Genomic DNA, 17,552 nt, shown 5'->3' with positions numbered 1-17,552 from the left:
AAAATTTGCCTCTAATGTCATCAAAGTATTGATTCTTCATATTTCACTTTTCAAAAAGTAATTATTTTATCGTCAATTCTAAATATTTTGTGAAAGAATCGCAAATTAAGCAAAGAGTTCATGTAGCGAGCCTTTGTTTTTCAATGTCTAAACTAGGTCGCATAGCGCGCAGAACAAATGATCGCTGCGTCCTTAACATTCTGCTGTGGAAATCACGGACCTACAAGCGGACCGTAGGGTGTCCACCGTCAAGGGGGATTTCTTCCGACGATCTCGTCAAAATGCAGGTGACTTCAATTGGTCCTTTTGGAAATCTGTGGAGAAACCTGTGTACAACAGTGGACATACTGCGACAAATTATTACAATGATGATGAAACTAGAAGATCTAATGACATTGAAAGATGCAGTGTTGGATAAAATTTTTACGCTTAGTAAAGAAGTCAAATCAATTTAATTTGAAGTACGTGATTATTTCACACCTGTTAACTGCGTGTTTGTTACACGCGGAAGTCTGTCAATTCCTAGAAAGTGCAAAGTAATCATTAAATTAGGATATATTTGCGATAGCCACAACATAGTGACGGACTGACATAAATAGATATTTTTTATGCCAAAACGTGATTGGCCTGTTGTTTATATTTTATTTTGGCGTTCGTTAGAGATCCTCATTCAATCCAATTCGCGATATTTACTCTTTGTTCTATATATTTTCGTATATATTAATTTCTTTTAATATATTTGATTGTTTATTTATTAGTCAGTTTTTTTTATCTTCGAAGATTTAAGCGTATGCAAGTCATTAGAGAAAGTCAATTCAACTTGAACGCTTCTCAGATATTGAATTCAAGCATGACAGTTACTCCTAGAAAATTATTCGGAGAGTAGCAAAATCATTTCCAATCTATATTTGTTTCAAAACATTTAGGAACCGCGATGTTTATGTATTTGGTTAGGTAATAATTTTTTTTATATTTTTGGATAGAACTGAAAATAGATTTATTTATTAATTTCTTTCTTTCTTTCATTTATTTATTTATTTCATGTACATACGTTAGTATTTACAATGCCATGATTAGGACATTACAGTATAATAAGCATAAAATATATGTTTTGAATATTTGCTGTTAAACTATTCGAAATATTAACAAATACAAAAAAAAATCAGCGATCTATACTGAAATAATAAAAGTAAAATGTGATGGTCTTTTTCAATTTACTTCAGTCAATTCCGTGTTCTTAATTAAAGTTTTATTTCATTTATGTGTCATTAAAATTTAATAGCACACTTTCGCTCAACGAGCCACGGAAGTGACGCTCGGAATTTTCTGTACGAAGTTGAATCAGCTATAATGCCCCAACGAATTGGTAAGAAGTTGCAGTAGCAAAAGGTAGGCTGCGTAGCTCGCAAAGCTGATTGCCTCTGGCTCCTTAAGGTTCTGGAGTGCCGATCGAGGACAGGCAAGCACAACAAAGGACATCCAATGTGAATGCAAGCCTAACTAACCGGTCTGGCGCAGGCATTGAAGGAATCTAGTAGTGGATCTCCTACGGCTAAAATAATGTAGATGAGAATTAATAAAATTAAAAAAAAGAGTTGGTTTGTTAATATATATATATATATATATATATATATATATATATATATATATATATATATATATGTACGTCTATATTACAGTTCGTCACGCTTGTTGCAAAAGTTGAGTTTACATTAAAAAAAATATTTTAAAAGAATCAAACTGTCAAAAACGTATTTATAAAATATTTCAACTTAACAAGATGTCAGTCAACTTTACTAATATTATAATTCTGCATTTAATATTATATCTTAGGTATCTTTTTAGTAACAAAAAGGACAAACATCGAAAACATGAAAGTAATTGTAAATTAAAGCATTTCTATTTCAAATTGATCAGACGTAATTTCATTTGATGTACCTCCGTCCCGAGATTTTCTCGATTCATTCGCAGCCTTTCACCCCTCCATTACAAACTTCTCAGCTTCATTAGAGGATTTAAAACGCAAATTTCCTTTTCGATTGTAACTTTTTTCCACTTCTGGAAAGGAAGCTTCTTTTTAAACTTAAGAGGAAATCAGTGTCCTCCCCCTTTGAGAAACGAGAACGTATTTTAAAAGAGATTCATTTAAATACGCGACTCAATCTGGTTGAATAATTACGTTTCAGTCCGTAAGGTGCAATTATATGAATTACATTGTAGTAAAAGTATATTTCTCTGTTACTTTAGTTATGTGATAAGTGTCCTCTTTTAAACAAACATTCTTTTAAATAACTCCGTTTTAAACTAATGGTTAAATTGACATGCGAACAAAAGGAATTATGCAATTTAATATATATTTTTTTAACCTTTATACAGAATAATTGGTTATAAAGATAAAGGATTTAAATAGGTGAATGTATAGCTCATTTGTCAGTAAAAAGATTTAAAGCTTTATACACCTATTATCAATCACCATGTATAAAATAATTACTCTGAAATGTATTACATTAATTAAATTTTTCTAATTGAATGTCAGCCAATAACTTTTGGCAGTACAGAGTTGCAGGGATAGATATTAAAAGTTTTACAGAGGTAGACACGGATAGCGTCATTTATTAGCCAAAAGCTTTAAAGCTGTTACACCTATTTCCGATCACCATGTATAAAGTGATAACTTTAAATTATATTCTTTTTAATTATTTATTCTATTGAAATGCTATAGGCCAAAAATTTCTGGCAGTATAAAATCTGCAGAGACAGATAGTAACAATGATTAATTTTAACATGTAGTAATCCGAATTTTCACAATGGTGTTTCTTGCTGTATTATTATTACGTTGTTTATCATTTCTAAAACTAATGATTATTGGATTGTGTGCCATATCTTATTGACAGCAATAAGGTATACATTCACATTTTTTTAAGTTTTTACACCTATAGCCAATTATCCTGTATAATTTTCTTAAATAATAAATTTGTAGAAAATATACGTGACTAACATTAAAATTATAAACGCATTTCATAAGCGGCTACTGATAATACCAGAAATAATTCGCTAACAAGCTAACAATAAGATGTTCATCCCTCAGCAGTACCTATTAAGAGCATTGTGGGCCCCTAATATTGTTTTTAGCCTTGTTACTTTGTCGAAGTCATCACGAATGGGAGTCTGTTGCGTGTTGAAGTACAAACACACTTCGTTAGAATGACAAGGTTACAACTCCCTATTACGTATAATTTCTCGTAATGTATACAATGAAAGCGATTACGCTCTCCCTCGCGACATGATTTTATTTGTGCAGTTATGGCGACGCCGGAGAGATATTTAAATTTCATTAGGTTTGTTTTACACTTAATTTGTGAGGGGAGTGTTTCGCAGTATCGTTGGGGTGGAGTTCTATTATTGCTTTGAGCTTTCCAACTTGTTTTGTATTACCCCTGCGTATTGTAATACCGATTTAAATTTTAGTCGATATGGATCGGTGTACATTTCTCGTGTTGTAACATTCCAGTTACATTATAAAATGTATTACATATTAATTTAATATCATTTATTTGTGATCAGATGTAATAAATAATTACAACGCATAATTCATATTGTAGTGTGAACAAATGTTTTGTGGATGCGTATATAAGTAAATAACTCTTTACAAAAAGTCCTTATCCTTTTCAATTACTTTTTTATAAGTGGTTACAGAATCGAATGAGGCGTATTCATACTGTAGCTTTTCTGTAAATGGCAACATTTCGCAGACGCAGACTCCATTAGCGCTGTACGCCGGACTGTCACAATCATTTTTCTTTCCCGCCGCCGCTAATTCTCAGCCGCGCTTCGCTGAACATATACATCGATTAGTCAATCTTGATACTATTCAAATTATATATACATAAAAAACTTTAAAATATATAGTTTGTTGGTTAAATGTTATATCGTATGTATTTCTAGTATCTTTATAAGTCTATACTGCATCGTTATTTATAATGTACATTAATTTATACTTTCAAATTAATTTATAATTATTAACAAAGATAACAATTTTTTAAGAACACACAATAAACCTCCAAGGTTTGTATTTGTGCTAATTTAATACGACTAATAAATATAGTTATACCCGCAATCTAAGTATTCGTGTCTAAATAGTAGTATATATACGTGTCTTGGTTCTGGTTTATGCGTACCGTAGTAAGAGTAATAAGGGTGTTAATGAAGCAATTCATTCTTAAGGTGACGTCGGCGGATGTACCTATGTTTGAGTCAACACTTTCTGAAGTAAATTTTAAATAAATCCAAGAATAGACAAAACCTGTTTCTTATCTATAAGGTAATACTGTTTAAATGAATAATTCGTCGTCGTTCGTGTGTTCCTTGCACAAGCTCTACTACGTATCATCCATAGGCCATACAGAACAAATTCTCGAGCAGGACCACAGGTGTTTTGTGGGTACTGGTGTAATGACTACCTACATATAAATTTGATGCTATCCACTTAAGTGCGATTCTTCAAAATGGTGATATGTTAGTACATTGACTCTGCGAACAACAACGCCAACTTACTTGTAGGTACCTATAAACCAATTGATTTATAGAAATTCAAACGTCATATTGTTCGGAAGTAAAGAAACAACTGACCTTCCCCTTTGCAAAAATAATAACTCAGAATCAAACTGCTACTTATTTGCCATACAACCAACCAATTACCAGGTAAATTTCTGAAAAAGTTATTCTGAAGTTTATGCTGTTATTTTTCACTCAACGTTATCGCTTTCCAAAGTCGTAGTAATAGTTGTAGTATTAATAATTTTATTACGAACTCTTCGATGTACGATAATAGTAATTTCAGGACTCCTATATAAGAACGCTAGATCTGTTTCAACTAGACTTGAGTAGTCAATTCTCGTAACCTCAAACATCTAATAAATTCATGGAACGTTCGACCAACCATTATAAGAGTTTAGAAGCCTACCCTAATTCAGTGAAATTAATAATTTAACCGTCCCAAACTTATCGTAAAAAGATCAGAAAAGATTCCGTTTAAGATTGGTGAAGCTAAGAATGATCCGGCAAACAAAATTTGTAAATGTAAAAAAAATTAAAAAACTTGCCAAAAACTTCAAATATGTTAAAAAAATAACTTCGCAAGTATCAAGGCTAATGGAGCACTCGTTAAAGTTCGGCGGCTGATATCGACTTTTATTACTCTGGAGGGGTTGGTCATTAGCGAGATAAAGCGGCTGCCACCTGATAAAGTGCGTTTTGTTGCTCACTTACTTATTCCTTTATGCTTTGCAACCCTATATTATTTACTTCCTGGAATTGGGCTATTTATTGTGTTAATTGTTATAGTAATTAAATACATAATGTATAAAGTGTAAACATGATTTCGTAACCCAAAATATATTAAAGTTTTCATAAGATTTACTTATGTACTTAATTTCTTATTATGAGATTTAATTGCACGTGTCAAACAATTTTAAGTGACTGTAAAGCCACCTTGACATTTATAGATTGGTTTGAAGAACCTAATAGGATGTAAAGGAACCTACAACTACAACTCTAGTGAAGATGTCATAGATGTAGATGAACACCGCCTATCTACATTTCTTTTCTTAGATCTACCCAATTGTTTCCTCATGACAGAGGGTCGTGGCAAAACATATCAGTCACAGCTACCAGTTTTTTCCATGCTTTACTGTTTTCGGAGAGTTTTATGTGGCCGGGTATGCACGCTTTTATAACTGCGTCATCACAGCGAGTAGGTGATCCTCCAGACTTTTACCTTCTACAATTCAACCGACAGCTACGAGTGAATGTTCGCATATAGATCTTCAACGTTGCGAGGAGCCTTTCCGGAGATTATCATAACGGTCCACTGTCTTCAAAACTAAAACGTTTGAAGAAGACCGTCTGCACATCTAGACTCAAAACGCTAATTACACAGAGAGCCTAATGCTTACTGCACATCGTATAAGTATATGCTTGTCGGATTATATCTCCCGCTATACATACTACAGGGTATTTAAGACTAAGTTCTGTTTGACCAGCTTCAAGAGGTTCATGCTAATAATGCTAATTGATTTAATAATTGAGATTTTTGATATAACTGTCATCTAAAAGGTTATAGGTGTACAAACCTTAAAGGAAATAAAACATGCACAGCTCATCTGTTCTGTCTCATCTGCAAAGCATTAAAATTTTAAGCACCTTTTTCCTGTGACCCTGTATAAGATGATCTCTGAAATATAAAATGATAATATATTTTTTCTATTGGAATACGACAGCCAATAACTTCTGGCAGTACATATTTTACAGGGAAAGACAGTAAACAATAAACATTTTTTATTAGTAATATAGGTTTTTAAAACGCTTTGTCCTTTTGTATTATCAATATATGTGATTTCAAAAACTATTGATTTATGCATGCATGCAGGTATGACACTGAATAAGCTGCACATTAACCCTTATAAAGCCTTTACATCTATAACCAATCAACTTATATAACCTTTTTCAAAAAATATTGTTACTTTAATGAATAATAAGATTTACTTGATTTTTCATTACCAGTGACTAATGGTTGAGTAATAAATAAAATCAGAAATAAACTACCACGCAATAATTATTTTAACGACTGTTTTTTACCAGCAAACTCGTTGATATTACTCGGAAAAGTATAAACTTGGTTGTCGTTGTGTCGCAATTCCGAGACGTGGAGTGCGCTCTAAATAATAAACAATAGCGACGACGATTATTAACACTTACATAGAGCCCCGGGCGCCCGTACAATGATTGATGACATTACCCCGCTCAGCAATGACTAATAGAGTGCCACGAACATATGATATTCGTTGCGCCAACCGTTTCGAAATGTACACCGCGACGGCGCGTTCTGAATGTCTCTTAAAAATACTGGCACACAATAGTTTTATAACGTTTTTGAAAAAAGAATACAATTTAAAAATTAATTACGGTAATTATGAGAGAAACAAGGAGATTTGTAGACAAACGAAACAAACCGATATATCAGCGGATTGTCGAATAGACGGAAGTTGAAGAACAGGTGGCCACTGGGGCTTTAAGATTCTGGAGTGGAGACGAGGAACTCGCAAGCGTATCGATGGTCGTGAACCCATAAGTTGAATAGACGATTTTGTTAAGGATACTGGATTCTGGACAGGTCTTATTGGAAATCTTTTGGCGAGGCCCATGTTCAGTGGACGTCCGTCGGTTGAAATGAAATGCTTGAGAATTCATCATAAATATTGTAGTTGGACATTGTCAAATAAAACATGATTCTATAGAATTTAAAAAAAATAATGATGCACAATGCCAATATGTTTATCGTACCAAATTTTTGTATTAGCATTGCAGATATTTAATAAAAAATGGTTAGTAAAATATTGTATCTACAATAGTGAAAGTATCAAAGTCTCTAAAACAAGTTGTAGATTAACAGTACCAAAGTTGAAAAAAAAACATGTACATGTATAAAAGACAAAATAAACTTAAGAAACTGATAGAATAAAAATGTCTGTAAAATAAGTTACTTGTGCCGTTATAAATAATCAGAAAAGAATTCAGATAATGTGTATAAATAATCTCAATTTGTTAAAGAAGATTTACGTTGTAAATAACAAGCTAAAATTCTGACTAAACAAATAAATTTGTTTTTGTGTCAAAGTAGTGGAGCGACGGTAACGCCGGGGTCGCCGTAGCAGCTCGCCCCCGGGCACGAGACCCGGCGCAGAGCAATAAACGCGATTAGACAAACATTTCCTGGTGCGGGCCACTTTTTTTTTCTCAAAACTTGGCGTATAAATCAGATCGTCGGTGCGTCGCAGTTTTCGCGTCGTCTTGCCAAATTTATGTACCGATCGCTCGATCGGCCCTTTCGTATGGAGATGTGGACCGCTATTTACATATAAATACCACGATTATTTGAATTATTCAATCGAGAGGGGGCGGCGCTGACAAATCACTTCCTCAGGAGATGGCATAAGTCGCTAGGCTCGAGTCTAGTTTGACGTGTGCTGGATACATCGCCTTCTATAACTTTTTATGACGCCATTCCGCCTAATAGCATTATCGCTTTGAGAGGAAATGGATTTATTGCAATCTATTTTAGATACTTTACATTAAAAAAAACTAATTGATGACTTTTCGAACATGAAGTACTTAAACAAAAAAAACTATCCTTTCATTAAAAAGGACTGTTTTGAAGACTAACTTTAAAGATTCAAAATCATTATGAGAAAATAAATTTAAGCATTTGTTTGTGGAATTATATAATTGCCAAAATAATCTACTACAGTTAACATTTGTTTTACGCTTAACTCGAGTTTCCATCACACGTATCATCATATTTTGAGCCGTAGACTGTCAACTGGCCTCATCCTAAGATTTTCAATAGGACTAGTTGAAAGGGGCCTGTATCAGCGTCTTTCGAGGATCTTAACAACGTCGTGTCTCCATTTTGTAGATGAACATCTTACTTGCGCTTGCTGGTCCGTTGCACTCCATTACTTTAAGGCTATATAGGTCATTTTTTCTGCACTAAGTGGCCTGCCCACTGTCATTTCAAATTGCCAATCCGCTGGCTTCCGGTTTTGTTCTCCCAAGGATTTCATCATCATTCTGACTCTATATCGTAGAGAAATCCGGTCACGAATATACTTGACACATTTAAAAGATGAAATACAAATTATTTTTAAATTGAAACGACTGCGGATTGTGTTTTAAAACTATTGTTAACACTATCATTATGAACACAGGTCTTCTCCACAAATTTACAATAGAATTAATTTAAAAATCGACCGGCACACAGCGACATCCAATGACTATAACAAAGTCGTCTGTCCATCTTAGTATATAATACTATAATACTTTAATATAACAAGTTTATTTAAATATAACATTATCATATACAAAATATGTGTTACAGTATTTACGTAATCAACTAAGTTTATTTTACACTATGTAGTTATTATAATAATTATCATTTATCACATAAGTAATAATTGTAAAATTAACAAATAATGTTGTATTAATAACAAACTCGTCTTTATGATTAAAAGCATTTTGCGAGAGGCGGAATAGCAAAGAAAATCACTTTGAACGGCAGCGTACACAGTTTTCCTGCAGTTTTATGTCCTCTCACGTGCCATTTAGCTCGGGAAATAGAAGTTTTTGTATGGAAATCGGATGCACTAAAGCTCCCAGCCTCTGGCCGCTGCTCGCCTATTGTTGCTACATAACGGCCTCATAAAACTTTATCATTCGCGTGTATAAACAATTCATCAGTGTAGAGATGGGAAAGGTTGCTTTTGCCGTTATCAATTTTTATAAAATTAAATAAATTTGATTTGTTTTTATTGTTATATTTCAATTACCTTTTATGACATCATAATGAAGTTATTGCAATTTGTCAGTGTTTCTAAATACAATAGAGTATATGACATATTATTTTTTTCAATGCTATTGTAAAGAAACTACACAAATAAATTGGATGTCTGGAAGAAATCGCCGTTTGAAACAAGACCGTCCTTTGTACTTAAACTTTAAACTCTTTCATTAGATTTCATTTTATATCCTTTTGATGTACAGTAAATGTTACGCATGTAAGTAATATACGTTATTTTTGTTAATCTTTACGGCTTTTAGAACTTCGGTGACATGTGGCTTTGAGTGCACAGATCAACATAAATAAAAATAATAATGTATGTCAAATATAAAACTGCTTTTATATTTATGAGTGGTTGCGACATTGTAGATAATTGGTGTCGTTCGGGATTCATTTTAAAATCTGTATAAACATCTTATTGAAGACATAAATGTTCAGAACATCGATAATATATATAATTTAAAAAAGATTTCTTAGCTAAAATGTACAACTCATACAATAGTTACCACTATAAGGTATTAAAAATTACATGGTATTTAGCGACAACAATGTGTCAGCGATTTGTACAGATATTTATCATCATCGTCATCATCACCCAAAGATCGGCACGATAACCGATCTTGAGCTACGTTCGTTCATCCAGCGACTTCCAACAGTCTTAACTATGTCGTCGTCCACTTAGTACTACGCCGCGTCTCAGCTCGAGGTCGCAACTCAAAAACCTTTCAGCCCCAACAGTCGTCGGTTGCACAGATAATTAATAATATATATAAAATAATGTTATAACAATATATAAGTATTCACGTTTATTTTAATAAAATCCAGTAACAAAATAAATTTTCATTGAAAAATATCGATGCAAATGGCCGACGTGGCTTACCAGATAAGCATCAGGGATTCGTCGGATCCCTCCAACGGCGGTCTTGTTACTGAATTTATTTCACTAATCGTGTTATTGTCTCGCACAGGAACATAACATTAGTGTAAAGACCAAGCTCGGCAGCCGTTACATCAGATAAAAGCACTTGATATGCTAATAATGGTGGCAAATGTTCGCGTAATGACCGCATGACGGTTTAGCGCCTGCGATACGAGTGCATATCTGTCTGTTTTAAAAAGAAACAACTGCTTTTTAAGTATTCCAACATTATATGGTGTGATATGTGGATAAGCTTATGTTTAATGACTAGTAATTATTTTTTTAAAATTAATATTCTAACTTAATTTTGGTATAGGTATTGAGAACTTAACATAATAGTAGGACTAGGTCGTGCAGAGCGTAAAGGGTTAGAGGACGGTCACCTACTCGTCAAACTCACGCGATTACAAATGCGTGCAACATAACCGTGCAAAGCCTGGAGAAAAATGTTTCACCTTGACCCCCACTCACGAGGAAACGACTACGAAGCTCTTTTTTGTCGTTTCTGGTAACTAGTACGTAAGAGGTAATTTACAGCGTTCATTTCAAATCTAACTATTTCAGGGCAAAATGTATTCCAATATACTGTGTTCATATTTAAAGTTTCCTTAAATAACATTATACTTATTTTAGTTCTCCTGAGATTTCGAAAACCCGAGCGAACAGTAACACTTGAATACTTATATATTGTATACTTGAATTATGATGGAATACTTAAATTTAGTCATCTCAATAGTACTACTGCCATACACACGATAAATAATATAAAAAAGAATAACATAATTACAGACATTATTACCATATATGCAGTTTTATGAATATTTTGAAGATTCAATTTTTTTACAGATATTGAAGTGACTTTATATACGTTAGATATAATAAATATATTTTGCAAAAATAGTGATTTCTTTTATATATATATGAAAAGAATCCCTTCGACAGACAGAAAGTAGTGTTAATGCTACTATCGGTGGATTAATTTTGTGATCGGTCACAGAGTATAAAATAAATGCGTTTGTATATTACACGCGAGAGTTGTTAGGGTGATCAGTGCCCGAGGATTAAGATGTTATCGCGAAGAACTTGACACGGCCGCCTGTTGGCGCGGGCGCCAGCGAGCGATCGTTTGATCATCAGTTAACCGCTAATGCCTCGTAATGCTTCCATTGTTCCTTTTCAAATGACCAAATTACGATCTTATTACGGCAGTAGTTGCGTTCTGAATTTGTTATTACAAAATGTATTAATATTTTTGGTTGGTCTTTGTTTTTGTTTTTCAAATAAGTAAGACAATTATTATAAATTTTCAACCACATTTGAAAAAAATGGCGATGATCTATTTAATGATTCACGCACACGTAATGAATTTGTAGACTTCAATACTTTCATATTAATCTGTATAGCCTGGAAAAGTAGCGTACGGTTCGGTTAGCATTAGTATAATTATTGCAACTTTCGGAACTTTTGTGTATGTGTGAATTATTTTATTTCATTTTTAAATTCATGAAATCTTAACATCGACCAGTTTTAACAAACTAGCACTATCTAGCACTAATCAATCACCAATTCACTAAATAAATGTGGTTAATTAAACACATATTTGGTAATTTATTGATAAGTTTACAATAAAAAATAATTACTGTAAAAAACTACCTTTTAAATACATATTCAATAGTGCTTGCGAATAAAAATGGCTCCGAATATCAAGGAGCTTGGCCATCCCCGATAGACTTTCTGTCTTTTACAAAACCACATATAATCATACATTACATAACTTGGTTGTTTTTACATTGTCGAATTGTTTGCCCGTTGTGATTTGTTTAGCCTAGAATTCTTTCATGTAACTAAAGCTGTGGGATCTTAAGTAATAATTTTCCTGTTTACATTATTTATTTCAACCGGATTGGGAGACAGCAGACACCAAGCTTTATATTTGTTTAGACGGTCAGTTTTGTGAATTTATGTAAAATTGGAAAGTATTCATCATTTTTTTCTTTAATTAAGTAAGTATAAAAAACAAGTTACCTATTTGCAACTTCTAAACATTCATCATTGTCATTATCATTTCAGCCGTAGGAACCCCACTGTTGAAAATGGCTTTCTCAACAGATTTGCAATAGAACCCCGTCTTTCGCCGACCTCATTTGGGTCGCAAAACCACCTTGTGGGTCTGCGAGCTCGCTTGCCGGTTCGGAGTCTTCACTACAGAACCTTAAAGCTCTTGCAGCCATCTATTTTGCACGCTGTGTAACCTGACCACTGTCACTTCAACTTTCCAAAATGAATCCAATCCTCATTTCTGATTCGATCTTTTGGAGAAACCCCGAGCATAGCCCTCTCCATGGCTCGTGGAGCGACTGTATCTTGCCAATGCTGAAGTATACTTTAAACATTAAAGGAAAGAATTTAATAAATAAATAATGAATAAATGCAAGTCGTTTAAAATTTATCCGTTCGTATCGACTATCGATCGCGACCCAATCTCTCTCCGGCTACTTTTCCACCCTCTCTGTGTAGTAAATCGCATTTACAACGTTTCAACCTCGCTAACATGTTAAAACAGAACTAATGGACATTCGCTTCAGTCTCAGCCCGCAAGAGACGAATAATACAAGTAAAATGGTCCCATCTCCACGCTTCATTAATTTTATTGCCCCGAGGCGCTCCGGCTCAAGTCGGAACGCCGCTGGCGAAAACATGACGTTATTGTGTTGCCAGTGAGTTAAATTAAATAAATACGTAATTATGTATGCTTCGAAATGCACACTTCCTTTAGGGCATCGACAACTGTCAACATGACACCTAATCCTTTAGTTGCATACATCGAGATGCGGAGGCGATAACAATGAGCCCTGCTAATGTAATGGAGATATTAACGCCCGAGCATAACGGAATAACTCAGACACGGGGTTTTTTGTTTGCCGCGACACAATGGGATTATTCTCCATTGATCATTGCTTATTACATAAGTAGCTGTGGAGGGTGCGTAACATGAAAACTAAATTTGGTTTATCGGCTATTATGTAAAGTAGGTGTTAATGTTGGAATAGCAATTTATATCGCAATCGTGACTTCCTGCTTTTGAGTGAACTTTTACGGTTTAATCAAATAACGAGATGTGCTATAAAAATATAATTTATTTCTAATGTAAACGTTGTGGTAAACATTTTTCAATTTTAAACCAAAAATTATATCGTTTGAAAATTGGTTTCTAGATTTGATTAATACCATCATCAGTTATGTATTTTCTAAGTTCACTTTTATAATTAGAAAAAGGGAAGAAAAACAGGAAGTTGATCTAAGGTTAAGTAAGACAACTGCATCATCATTTATACTGTTACTCTCATTGAAAAGTGAAACATACATCTTATACGTGCACTATTATTCTAGCTAAAGTACCCTTGAATTTTTTAGACACAGGTCATCTGGCTACCGTGTACCTGGAAACTAAACACCAGCCGCCTTTTTGTGTAACAGAAAAAATAAAAATATGTTTTAATTTATTCTTAATTATGTATTTTTTAGTACGCAGAATTCATAAAATGTACATGCAGTAAATTTCGTGTTAAAGGGTAAAGGGTATATCACAGAAAGAAATGTTAATAAGGGTAAATAGATGTAAACTTATCTGGTCACATTCTTCCAGGCCACGACCCGGTGGCGTCGGGCGCTCACGAGGCGACCTCACAATGCCCTCAACTACTAATATTTACTTTACTCCGGGAGCGACAAAGGGCCGGAACTATTGTTTGTTGGAAAAGCTTTATTTCGGCGACCCTCACCGCTTCCAGCGACAATAGGTTACCCAACTTAAAAATATATTATCTCACTTGACGTTAGTAAAATGTGAACATTCTTAACATTGATATGACTTTATAAGTCGATGTTTTCATATAAAAAATTACTTGAGGAAAATTAGGATATGTAATGCTATTAATTTACAAATACTTATTTAAAGGTACATTACATCAATATTTTTACTTTACGGGCTAAACTAATTAGAAATAATAAATATTTTTGTTTCGTTGGTTTATTTTTCAAATCTGTTATAAAATTAAAACTGCATTTATTACAAAACGCTGAAACAATTTGTAACATCTTACTGCACCTGATGTTTCATGCGTATTTAAAATGCACTTATTGAAAAAAAAACGTTATATTTATGATAGACAGAACGTTGATCTGGTGGTAACAGCGATATAAAGCGGCGAACATAAATTGTAAATATACTAGCAATGTTGAATTTATTTATTTATTTAAAGCTACGATTTACAATTATAATGTGTCATTGGCACCTGTACAGGTATAAATTGTGTTACAGCCTTCAGCTTTCTTTTTCTTTAATATCAAAATAATTAAATCATACATTTTAATATGCTAAACATTAACAAAAAAATAATTATTAAAAAGAATCTATTGACATATCATACAACTAAGATTTAATTTAGGTCATTTAAAAAAAAATATCTTAAAACGTTTTCAAGTTTTTGTATATGTTAATAAAAAAAATATTTGGCGTGTCCATATGATGTCATCTTCCGACTAGGGCGGGGGCACTGTAGAGTTGAAAATTATCCTCTTTATGAACGACCTTAAGCATAATAGAGAAAGCACTTAAGCCATTTTCTCCGCCTTTAAGTGGCGTAAGCGCGGTCGTTTGCAGCTAGCCTCGTGAGCTAGAAAATCAGCCATTACAACACAGAAGGCTAATACGAGTAGTTCCGAACGTTGTGTACGGGCTGTGGGTCGGGGGAGAAGGCGGGCGTATGGGGAGCATTTCAGGCTAATGTGGCCATTGGGCGGTGCTAACAGCAATTAGGCTACAAGCGGGCAAATGGATTGTGCATTACCGACGACATGGATTGATTTATTGGTTCGCTCAAAGTGGCGATTGAAATCGATACATGATATTTAAATTCATGTCTTGACCAATCATAATAGAGCCATCAATAATATTATCATTGTTTATTTCAAAATATATATACGTATATATTTTAATATCCTCAAAAATTATATTTAGGACGTACACAGATATGAAATCTATTAATAGTCGAATAAAAAAATGATTAACAAACAATACAAAATTATTATGCTTTCATACATTAAAGATGACAATTTTGGTAAAAGAATATGATGAGGATTTCTTTTGTCCGATTACCAATATATTCTAGTTATACTTCGCAAACCTATACCCTTTCACGTAAAAGATCATATTTGTGAGTTGCCGGTCGTGTATGTGCACATCTATGAATAATAAATGTGCCGCGTTAGCCGATTGGGGAAATTGAATTTTATAGTTGGTAACACATTTGAGGACAGATGTCACAAAATGGCTGCACGCCGCTGGCTACGTGGCATGTGATCGGAATGTCAAATGGAAATCAAAATTAGGTCGATTGTACTGTTAATAATTAAATAATGGTCGGCATGGCTTCCACGCTTAGTAAATACGCGCGGGGAAGGTGCGAGCACCATTGTGATTAAACAAAGTTACTTCTGTTTGGATGGGCAATTATCAGTCCATTAGGGATAACATACAATGAAAGGCTTTCCATTTAAATATAGAACTTTATTCAATCACATGCCATCTAATACTGTAATTGGATACGACAATGTGTAACGAATAGTCATTATTGCATTTTATATAAAAGAATCCATTTAATTTTGTTATAACTAGTCCTTATGTGTGTACCAGACAGTAGTTCAATTTAGCATCAGTTCAATTTTTGAAGCTGATATATAGTGTTAATGTTTGTGTGGTGGATAAACATTTTTATGATAAACCATTATTGAAATCTAGCCATAAAATGCAGTATTATTTAATTATACTCAAGTCTAGTACATAGTTTAATATTTAATTTTCACATTAGTATTACATGTCACAATAATTTAACAGACTACCAATATACTGAACTAATCTTTAGGATCCCCTCAGATTTCGAGTGCCCGAACACTTCCGAGTTATATAACTTCTCACTATCCGTTTACATCATTAAATTTTATGACTGGAAATACAATGGGAAGCGTCTAAAGAAAGAGGGAGATAGAGATAGACTTTTCCTCCGCCAATAGCGCCCCCTAACCGATTCGTATATCCTCTTGGCACGAATTAAGCAGACTATCAACTTAGCTTTGAAACGTATGATGAATTGTATAATCGTCCAGACGATGGCTGTATATATATGATAGACGTTTTTAAAATTGAATTGCTTTCACGTAATCCTTCAGACTTAACATGCAATGACTTTTTGGCGATGTGTTTCAAGTCTGATACTCCTAAATAAATATTAGTCCGTCCGGTCCGGTAGGTTTTTTTCCTCTTTCTGTTAGAACTTTAAAGACGCAATAACAATTTCGAGAATAGTAATTGTAAAAGTGTTTGATAAGTACTATAAAAATAAATAAAAGTTATTCCGTTAATTTAATTTTCGTCTATAACGGTAAAAAGTAATAGGTGGATGGCGTGTGGGAGAGTTATTAAATGTTGCCAGAAATAATTTGTTATAAATGTCAAACGAGCAATGCGATGCGTGAAGGTTTTATATCGATCACTATCAATGTTTTGATTCTATTCTATACAAGTACACCGCCACCGATTGACTATTGTTATAGAAAATGTCAAACAATCACGACTCCCCTAATTTGATATAATTTATTCAACAATCCGATGACCGATGATGTTTCCATCGCAACATATAATTGACTTATTACGAGCTCGAAATATTCATAATAAGCGCAATTTTCTCGAAATGTCATGGCAAATTGTTTGATCGGAAAATTCAACCAAGTTGTTTTAAATTCTGGTTGAAGCGATACCGATTACATTACATAGACATTTATATTAATTTATCGATTAATTCAACAAATCGATATAAAATTATGTAAACAATTTTACATTATAACTACTAAAATAAAAAAAAATATTTAAAAAAAGAAAAATTTGTTAATTGTAAAGATGCTATTTTTCTACCGGCTGTAGATAAAACAGTGGCCTGAAGTATTATAATATTATCTGTTACATACGAAAGCTTCAGGCGAGCTTATCAACTCGATGATTATGGTGATTACACTCCTTCTAAAATCGCAATAGAGTCATTTGAGTAAAGAATGCCAAATAATGAAGGTATCCAGATTTAGCTAATAGGGTAGAAAATAAGGTGAAGTATTATATAAAGTATACAAGTTTCATTGGTCATAGAAAAGAAAGCAAAGAAGTGGTATCTCGTACCCGAATCCGGA

Source organism: Battus philenor, unplaced genomic scaffold, assembly GCF_028537555.1.
Source record: "Battus philenor isolate CCGP_79_NKW_IND1 unplaced genomic scaffold, ilBatPhil1.0.hap1 SCAF_5, whole genome shotgun sequence".
NCBI lineage: Eukaryota > Metazoa > Arthropoda > Insecta > Lepidoptera > Papilionidae > Battus > Battus philenor.
Note: the sequence above shows the minus strand (reverse complement) of the source record.